We start from the raw sequence: 10,177 nt of genomic DNA, 5'->3' as shown, positions 1-10,177 counted from the left end.
ACATTTCCCATATTTTTCTACAGAATTTTGGGAGAGCAGTTGCAGGTTAACAAAACAGTACTGACCTCTCTGATGTCAAAGACAAGAGCCCAGTCCGGACTTTTTTGTTTATAATATATTGATACTTCCAGAGCGACAGATAACTTTTTGGGTCATTGAGTTATGTACTCGCTTGTGTTCATCTCAATTGGGTATCCTGAATTTCCTTTGAGTAAACAACTAAATTGTACCCACCTCACACAAACTCAATGGGTATTTTGCCATTTTCCATTGATTGTAAAAATATGATAAAGTTTCAATGTTATTTATATTGGATCTGTAATATGAGAAACGACAAGAAAGACTGCAAGTAGTCAAGTTCATGTGTTGAAATAGAACCTCTGAATATACCTCAGTTATTTTATCTATCCATCGGTACGCAAGCTATGATTCAACATTTTTGTGTGTACGCGTGTAATATCACATTTAGTGAGTATTTACAAAAATTAATGCGTACTTGTACGCAATAGACTTAATACGAATAGGGTTTTCACATAAATATTTGCGTAATTTACGCAGATACGCAGCTTATCTGTACCTCTGTACTTCGCAAGAACCATTCCACGACACCGAGATAATACGCTGTACTTGTTTACAAGATTAAATTGGATTAATGTAGATGAGGTTCAGAATGGATCTTTATTTGTGCTAAGTGGGAAAACGTTCTAATTACTGAACATTCTTAACATGCACATCACGCACTTTACTGCTTTACTGCGTTCGTGTCAACGTCGATAGACACGTTGTCTCCCATCCCGTCGTTGCAGGAGGGAACGCGATTCATCGCAGAACCAGACGCGTTCCATGCGTTCCCCAGGTTCCATGCCTGTACCCTGTTGCACTACTGTACACGTCGTTGTCGGTGTAGTCGTGTCAGGACAGGTCCACCCTTTGGTCGATATGCTCGAATTCCCACTTCTCTCAGACGATTTCTGATGGTTTGGTCGGAAATTCTTCGAAGACCAGGCACCTCTCCTCGGTGACGTAGATGAAACACCCGGATGAATCGGTCCTGAGCAGGAGTCTTCCACTTTTAGTACGATCTTGGGTCGAACTGAAGCGGGTATATCGATGCCATAGTCGAGATATGATGCTATGGTGGACGTTGAAGTGTCTTGCAACGGCAGACTGGGACTCCCCTGCAGTTCCAAACGTCCAATGGTATCTTATTTCGGTCAGTAAAGCATTCAATCTTGTTAATTGGTATCTTGGTTTACGTCGTAAATTTCGTAATGAAATGATGAATTTGGTTTGGTCTTTTATAGTCGATGTCACTATTCATGTTTCAGTCACATTGCACGTGCATTACGTGGAAAACGTTTTCTGCATTCACTTTACATGTATTGTTTTCATTTTTTATGACAAACGTTCACAAACACATTTTGGGATGCGTTTGCGAGAAATGCCCAACAACCACGACATGATTAATGGGATTCAAACAAAGGAATTGTCTTGATGATTGCTGTCAAATATATCGAAATGGACTGCTGATAACACATGTGCGTTTCTTTTTTTCCAAAGACTGTAATTTAAAGGCTTCGCCTGTCTGCTCCTACAAATTTGGTAAATGTATACAGAGATAATTTTTGAAACTCAGGCCTTAATAGAAAGACTGTCTAGTTTAACCTCATTTTCCACTTCACCTTAATAAATAAGCTACATTGAACAAATATTTACTACTCAAAACATGTTAAGGAATTCTCACAACTGGAAGGCTGTTTGTTGCACTACCCATTTGAGATGTCAAATTAGATATGGTCGTTTGAAAATTTCATCATATTTCCGTCAATGTGGCGAGTTAGTAAATGAAGCGTCCGTTAAATCACCAATATCGATGTAAATCGGGCGCCTGATGCATTTAGTGAGTGAGTGAGTGAGTTTAGTTTTACGCCGCACTCTGCATTATTCCAGCTATATGGCGGCGGTCTGTAAATAATCGAGTCTGGACCAGACAATCCAGTGATCAACAGCATGAGCATCGATCTACGGAATTGGGACCCGATGACATGTGTCAACCAAGTCAGCGAGCCTGAGCACCCGATCCCGTTAGTCGCCTCTTACGATAAGCATGGGTTACTGAAGATCAATATTCCAACCCGGACCTTCAAGGGTGGATGCATTTAGTATTCCTGCCCTGTTTGTTTGAATATTGTGAGCGTTGTGTTAAATGCTGTTATATATATTTGATAACTTGCAAACTAAATGTTCAGTGTCACTCATTCCGTTGTAATAGTACGTTTCTCAATATAACTAATCTTATACGTCGAGTTTGCTGGTTTACCACTCTTTGCACAGTCACTGGTCTATTTGCTCTGAAACCTGAAGCATAACTTTTTTTAAAAGCATTATCCAAGACAATTTGTTACAATGATATCGCAGCCACCAAGCCTATAGAATGGTAGGTCGGTAAATAACAATAGAGGAGAAAGGTACAGGAATTTATTATCACAGACAAACTGGGATTAAAGGATTAAAATTGAACTAAAAATTGTCAAAACAAAAATATTATACCACAAACATAAATGAAATATGACGTTACAGTGACACGTTTTCACGGTTTTCACAGCGCACGATATAAAAAAGCACCAAGGCCTATTCTGTAATATATGTTCGAAAGCCTAATGCTGCCATTTTTTGTATGCAGAGTATTTTTTTCGGCGACAATTCTCGTTACTTTGAGTATTTTCTCGTTGCTTCGAGCATGTTCTCGTTACTTTCTTTCAAAAACTTGAAACTTCCAATATTTTCTCGTTACTTCAATTAGTTTTTTCGTTACTTCGATTATTTTCTCGTTGCTAGAGTATTTTCTCGTTCCTTGAACTTTCTTTCAAAAACTTGAAATAACGAGAAATGACTCGAGCCATCGAGTAAATACTTGAAGTATTGGACAAGAAAAAGCAAAAAAAAAAAAGGCAAAAAAAAAAGCTGAAGCGACGAGAAAATAATCGAAGCAACAAAAAAATATTCGAAGCAGCGAGAACTTTTAATGAAAATTATATTTTATGCTACGAATATTTCGTATATATCTACTAAGCACGTTATATTTACAGCTTTCTATGTCTATAGATACATATGGAATTACGTTCCGAGCACATGAGAAATATATTTATACATATATACAACATTTGGTGTTTAAACACGATCGGGGCAGTAGCAATTCTTGGAAATTATTTGTAAAGAAGGGCAACAAGAGAGGTGACGACAACGCCAAAAATGGACGCTGACATGCGCAAACTGTTGTTGCAGTAGTCGGAGTTGCACGTGCAGCCGTAGACGTCAAGGCCGTTGTGTTGGGTTTCGCGACACTCATCGGTCGACTGTTGGGGCATACAGCCTCGTGTGATTTCTACCATCTCACCAACGTGAGCTGAAAGATAAGAATACTCTGATGAATATAGAACCGGACATTACAACTTTTCATAAATCCCATAAAAGTCAGATCTTAGTTCCTGCTACCGCTGAACATATATCTGAAGACATCCCATCCCGTCACCCCAGGACGATCTTTCACTCGATCCAATCAAAACAGGTGTCCGCCTATGGGTATTCCGAACGACAATAACGGACTGTAGCCTACCGCTGAATCATTCGTCATACATCCCACTCTCCGTAAGCTTGTTGTTTGTATGTCAACAATATTCTAGCTATATTTCGGCGGTTTGTAAATAATCGAGTCTAGACCAGACAATCCAGTGACCAACATCCTCAGCATCAAACCTACGCAATCTACATGTCTCAGCCACGTCAGCGAGCCTGACCACCCGATTCCGTCAGTCGCCTCTTACGGCAAGCATGGGTTGCTGAAGACCAGTTCCGATCAGGCGTATTTTACAAGTCGCCAGATCGACATGTCTCCGTCTGGCTCCCCGTCCATCCCTCAGAATATATACAGCTATTATAAAACCATCTCTCTATCACTGACGATATGTCAGTATGTTTTAGGTAAATATATTTTTTGAAAAATCACCTTCCGATGCAGCGCATAACCGCAAATGTAAAATGTGTGGAATAGAAAATTGTTCCAATGATACGTATACAATCAATTATAAAAATATGTTGTACTCACTTGGTCTCACACCTCGGTACTTGACGCAACTTGTGGTACACTGTTGTGCGGCTGCTCGCGTCACCCGGAAGTCATCAGCACACCGGAAGTCATGCATACTGGAACACGTGTAGCACTGAATAGCCTCCCCTGAAAGATGCAGGGGTTTGTGAGTGAGTGAGTGAGTGAGTTGGGTTGAAGGTTGTTTTAAAAAAAATATTTCAGTTATATCAGCAACTTCTAAATGCCACTCAAATAAGATATCACAGGTCTAAAACATTTATTACTTTGTATTCGTCACCACTTGACCCTTTCCATAACCGCCAAGAAGAGGGCTTGTCCCGGAATAACACGAGCGGGCTACGAATGATCACTTTGGTGTAACCCACGAGAACCGGTCCTGTGGTCACAAACCATGAAACATAAATTTGGGCAAACCGGGATTCTAACCTTAAATGAGAGGATTCTGGCGTGCCCAGGGGACGCAACTCTGCACACAGCTAACTGACGCGCCTTAGAGGAAAGGCCACCCGTTTACCCCTTTTCAAATACATGTGTACTGCACCGAGGAATATGTCCTGTATGACAAGTTTTTTCATCTTTTCACCAATATATAACTTCCTAAAATGCTTCTTCCTAAATATTTGGTTGCAGTAAGGCAGCCCAGTTGTTGCAGCTTCAGCAGACATCGCTCTAGACCCGGTTCGATCCCCAGTATAAGCACAAGGGATAGAGACCACCCTTGTTCATGTTCTGGCGTTGCATGGCTTCTATGTTGCTTGAAGTAGCACAAAACTCTACCTATAGTACTGTCGGAAATAGAAAAAACCTGTTTTTTAGGCTGTTACTCTGTATCCCTAAAATTGACACAATTGCAAATAGCATATGTCGAAATAACCCACTTCGGCCTAACTGGGCGTTCAGTGGGATGCGTAATACGATATCCAGAAAAGCATGTTTACTCGTAAAATCGGTCAAAACTTAGAAAAAATACGAATAGCTGCTGAAAACAACAGATCAGACTATAGATGGCAATTAGGTCGCTCAGCCAGGTATGACGACGGACCGTCGACTCACCTGGCATGAAATGCACGTGCTGCCTACAGGCAAAGATATTTTGTGCTTTTTCATGTGTGTTGACTATGTCTCATCTACTGATTAACATCTTACGTGTCTTTCTTTCATAAGGTTTATGTTGAGATATGTAAGAGAGTATGATACCCGAAAACCATAGAAACGCATCGTAGTATATAGGTGGCATGACCACCCGAAGATCGACAGGACTGGATATTATTTGTAAATTGTTATGACGTGCCGTGTACCTCCCCAGTATAATTGCCCTAAAGGATTATCTTATCTTAGCTGATATCTCTATCCCCAAGCCCGACCCCAGGTTTTGCTTTTGAGGCGACCCCTCCAATCTGTTTCTTTTATAGAGACAGACTGAGTTATTATTTTTACGTCAGCATAAAAGTTATCGTGTATAATGAATCTACATCTAATTTCAAATTGGGCATTTAAAAAGTGTCCTTTGTAATACAATATCGTCGCACACTAATTTGCATAAAGCCATGGTCTGTTCCAAATTCGTCTTTTTGGACTCAGAAAAAAACCGCATTGCTCATTTCTGCACTAATTTCCCCTCAGTAAAGTCCTTTTTCTCCGTTTCCTATCTCTCTACCACTGAGACTGTAGTTAGGCCGAACTTAGTTTAACAGATATTTCACACTTTCACATATCAACTACATAAATTGTAGAGATAAATGAGAAAATACATTTTTTTTCTATTTCCGACAGTACTATAGTCATTACTATTTCCGGTTTAATAATCTTGAAAAGGCAAGGATAAGAAAAATGGATGGTTTAAATTATATGATGATGATTCATGATTACAGCTATTATGTGATAGTTTCTATATGTGTATAAAATAACGAATTGTAAGGGATGTCAAACAGCAAACATCGGCAGCACGAGATATCAGAGTAATCTGTCAAGCAAAAGCTAGTGAGTGAGTTTAGTTTTACACCGCACGCAGCAATATTCCATCTGTATGGAGGCGGTCTGTAAATAATCGAGTCTGGACCAGACAATCCAGTCAGGCCAAAGAAGGAATACACTTGAAAATAAAATTTGACCAAAAACTTGCAAAAGTTATACTAAAAGGTTATTAACGAGAAAACATTCGCCAAACACTGCCAACTTGAGGCAGCTTTGACATCCTTATCAAATACATCACCCTTAAAAAAATATCCCTTGTTTAATTCTTTTAAGCCAGCATCATGAGAGTAGTCTTCTTTATTACACATTAATTATTTGAGTAAAAATCAATAACACAATAACTTACCTTGGTGAACACAGAGGAAACCAACGACTACCAGAATACATACTTGTGTTACAGTCATGATTGGTATCAGTTCGGTTGTGTCCACATTCTCTAACTGGGCAGTATATATACTCACACCTCGTCTGGTTCTGCATGACTTCACCGCTTGCCCCCATCACGGAAGGTGGAGCGAGTCACTTCATCATCAACATGTGTAATTAATTAACATGTATGGGTCTGGATGCATCACGCCAGGGGCACATCGAGTGATTAATGGCTGATTATTTTGTAATGGGAGGTCGGATTACTGTAGCTTGCAGAAGCTGGGGACACATCGGTCTGTCATGTTACAGTCATCCGGATGTTTTAAATGACTTATCAATTAGCTATGGCCGATGTATGAAGCAGACTCCGTACAAGGTTGTGATAGGATGCGAGTATATTTTTCAGTGCTTGGGAGTTTAGGCTGACATACCCTTATGAATATACAATATTCTACATTCATTAATACTTAGCAACAAGTTTGAACAGTACATATTTACCGTGTGTAAGGAGGTGAGTGAGTTTAGTTTTACGCCACTGTTAGTATTATTTTAGCAATATCATGCCGGGTGATATAAGAAATGGGTTTCACGTGTTGTACAAGTACCCTTGTCGGGAATCGAACCCGGGTCTTCGGCGTGACGAGCGAACAATTTAACCACAAGGCTACACCACCGCCCTGTAAAGAGGTCATGAGTGTTAATGAAGGAGTACATGGACCAAGCGTTCTTGAACATGTTTGTTTGTTCGTTGTTAACGCCGCACTCAGCAGTATTCCAGCTATATGGCGGCGGTCTGGAAATATTGAGTCTGGACCAGACAATCCAGTGATCATCAACATGAACATCGATCTAACTGGGATACGATGACATGTGTCAACCAAGTCAGCGAGCCTGACCATTCGATCCCGTCAGTCGCCTCTTACGGCAAGCATGGATTGCTGAAGATCAATTCTTACCCAGAACTTCACGGGTCTTGAACATGATGGGGCTACCGATACAAGGAAACAGCTATATATGGATTAATTGCTTGGATTTTCTGTTTCATTCCAGTTGTACCTCCGGGTACCCAGTCATTGATGATACTATTTACTAATATTTCCCTCTGTGCTGGAGCTTCGGGATGTGTAACAATCCTTAAATGATGAATTTAACAACCATCTGTTATATTACATTTTGTATTATTGAAGGCAATTGATTGATACGTCTCTAGCACCAATAATGAAATTTATCATAGACGTGACTTAGAAAGTATTTGGATAAACTGCCGACAAAAATACTACAGCCACGTCTTTATATACGCCTCTAGGGCCTTCGATAACAACGAATAATAATATTCGACAAAACGGTGACATGCTTCAACGTAACCGAAATACTGTTATGAACATAACTCTCTAATATTTGGTTACATCGTCTTAATTAATTTTCACGCTATATTTCCACCATTGTCTTTATTATCAAAACACCGTGTTTAAAAACACAATCAAGATTCAGTACACGTGCTTGGGATGCTCGGGGGTTTACGATTCTCCGATTCAAAATATTTAATGAATTTTCAAGAATGTGTAGAATTCTATCAATTCAAGTCTCTATCATCTGACTTTCAGTTTGCGGGCATTTCAAGCCACATGCTTATCTTTGATGTTACTGACCGCGTGTTTTTTTAAAATTTGTAATAGTGTCTCGATGCCTTGGGGGTTTCGCCCTGCTGGCGGTAAACGTGTCAGATGAAAATAGCAGAGGTACAGATAAGCTGTGTATCAGCGTAAATTACGCAAATATTTATGTGAAAACTCATTTATTCAGTCTATTGCGTACAAGAACGCTTGAATTTTTGTAAATACTCAATAAATGTGATCTTACATGCGTACACACAAAAATGTCAAATCTTAGCTTGCGTACTGGTGGATAGATAAAATAACTGAGGTATATTGAGAGGTTCTATTTCAGGACATGAACTTGACAACTTGTAGTCTTTCTTATCGTTTCTCATATTACAGATCAAATATAAATAAAAAAAATTAACTTTTAAACTTCACTATATTTTCAAATTTAATGGAAATTTGCAAAATACCCAATTGAGTTTGAGTGAGGTGAGTACGATTTATTTGGTTACTCAAAGAAAAATTAGGATATCCAATTGAGATGAACACAAGTGAGTACATAACTCAATGACCCAAAAAGTTATCTGTAGCTCTGAAATAGTTTGGAATTTATTACTTAGCGGGAGAATGTTACCATGCCGTTTTTCTGGACATGTTTTTTGTGGGTGAACGAAGTCAAATAGAAGTTCCTATATCCGGCCTCAACATCAGCATCACTTGTGTTGGCATTGAATGAAAGGAATAGGATTTTACTCCGCTTCTAATGATTGCCAATCCCGATACAAGTTGAGAACACACAACTGTCCAAATTTCTTCTCCAAAATATATTATAAGAAACTTTATTTTATATTTCATCAACAAATACATCCAAACTGTCTACACTTAAGGGAGAGGTAAGCATGCTCCACTATATGATTCTGTAGATTAATGGATGTGCATATATGTATATGCTCGGAAGCCAAAGGTGAAAATTGAAACGGCATCGTTTCTCTGTTGCCAAGAAGAAAGAACATCTACATCCAAGGTTGGTAATAACTTGATATATGTGTATATCCGATGAGACCCAAATGCCCCACCCCTCTCCCCCACCGTCTCTTTCTCTTTCTCTAACCCGTACTGTCGGTTGCAGCGGGGGAATTGCCGGAATATTGCTGAATGCGGCGTTAAACAACAATTGAGTGAGTGAGTTTAGTTTTACGCCGCTTTTAGCGTTAATCAACAAACAAGCCATCATGTTCAGGAACGCTCAACCCCATATACTCCTTCCTAACCCTTAACCCTTAACCCTTCATATATACTCCTTCATTAACCCTTCATATACTCCTTCATTAACCCTCCTTCATTAACCCTTCATATACTCCTTCATTAACACTCATTACTTCTTTACAGGGCGGTGGGGTAGCCTAGTGGTCAAAGTGTTCACTCGTCAAGCCGAAGACCCGGGTTCGATTCCCCTCGTGGGATCTGTTTGGCTCATAGTTACCCTATAATAAATGACCGGTTTCTTAGCGGGCTATACTGGAAATAATAGAATCATTACGGGATCCCATACAATCAGAATCCAACATTCATGTGTGAGGAAAGATTCTCGTGCTGCCATGCTAGGATTATTTTCGCAAATGTATTCTGACAACAAGACGTGAATCAGGAGAAACACTTTCATTTTCATTCTTAATATTCACATGGTTGACAGGTGAAAGAAACTGGTAATTGTTAGAAAGTTTTGTGAATATTTCATGTCCGATTGCCTAAACTTTATCATCTGTGATGTGAAACAAACCCCATATAACAGGACAGTGAGATAGATTCTCGTTTTCTATGTCCCATATACTACAAACATAATAGGCTGAATTTACACAACGACCGTTGTGTGTAGGGGCTGATCCGGGAGTTTCGAAAAGGATGTGTGAGCGGGTGCGGGTGTGTGTGCAGGTGCGGGTGAGGGTGGCGTTCCATCTGGGTCAATTTTAATTTCTTTGGGGCAGGTGTAAATCCACCCGAAAGTACCCAGCAAATAGAAACAAAATATAACACGATATGTGAACCCTCATTAATTTTACTTGAATTTTCCTAACAACCAAATGAACCTTTCATGACAGTATGCATTTCGCACAATTATAAAAGG

This window comes from Haliotis rubra, unplaced genomic scaffold (assembly GCF_003918875.1).
Source record: "Haliotis rubra isolate DU_JTF1 unplaced genomic scaffold, ASM391887v1 Scf124, whole genome shotgun sequence".
Lineage (NCBI taxonomy): Eukaryota > Metazoa > Mollusca > Gastropoda > Lepetellida > Haliotidae > Haliotis > Haliotis rubra.
The sequence above is the reverse complement of the archived record's forward strand: the minus strand, read 5'-3'. Positions refer to the sequence as shown.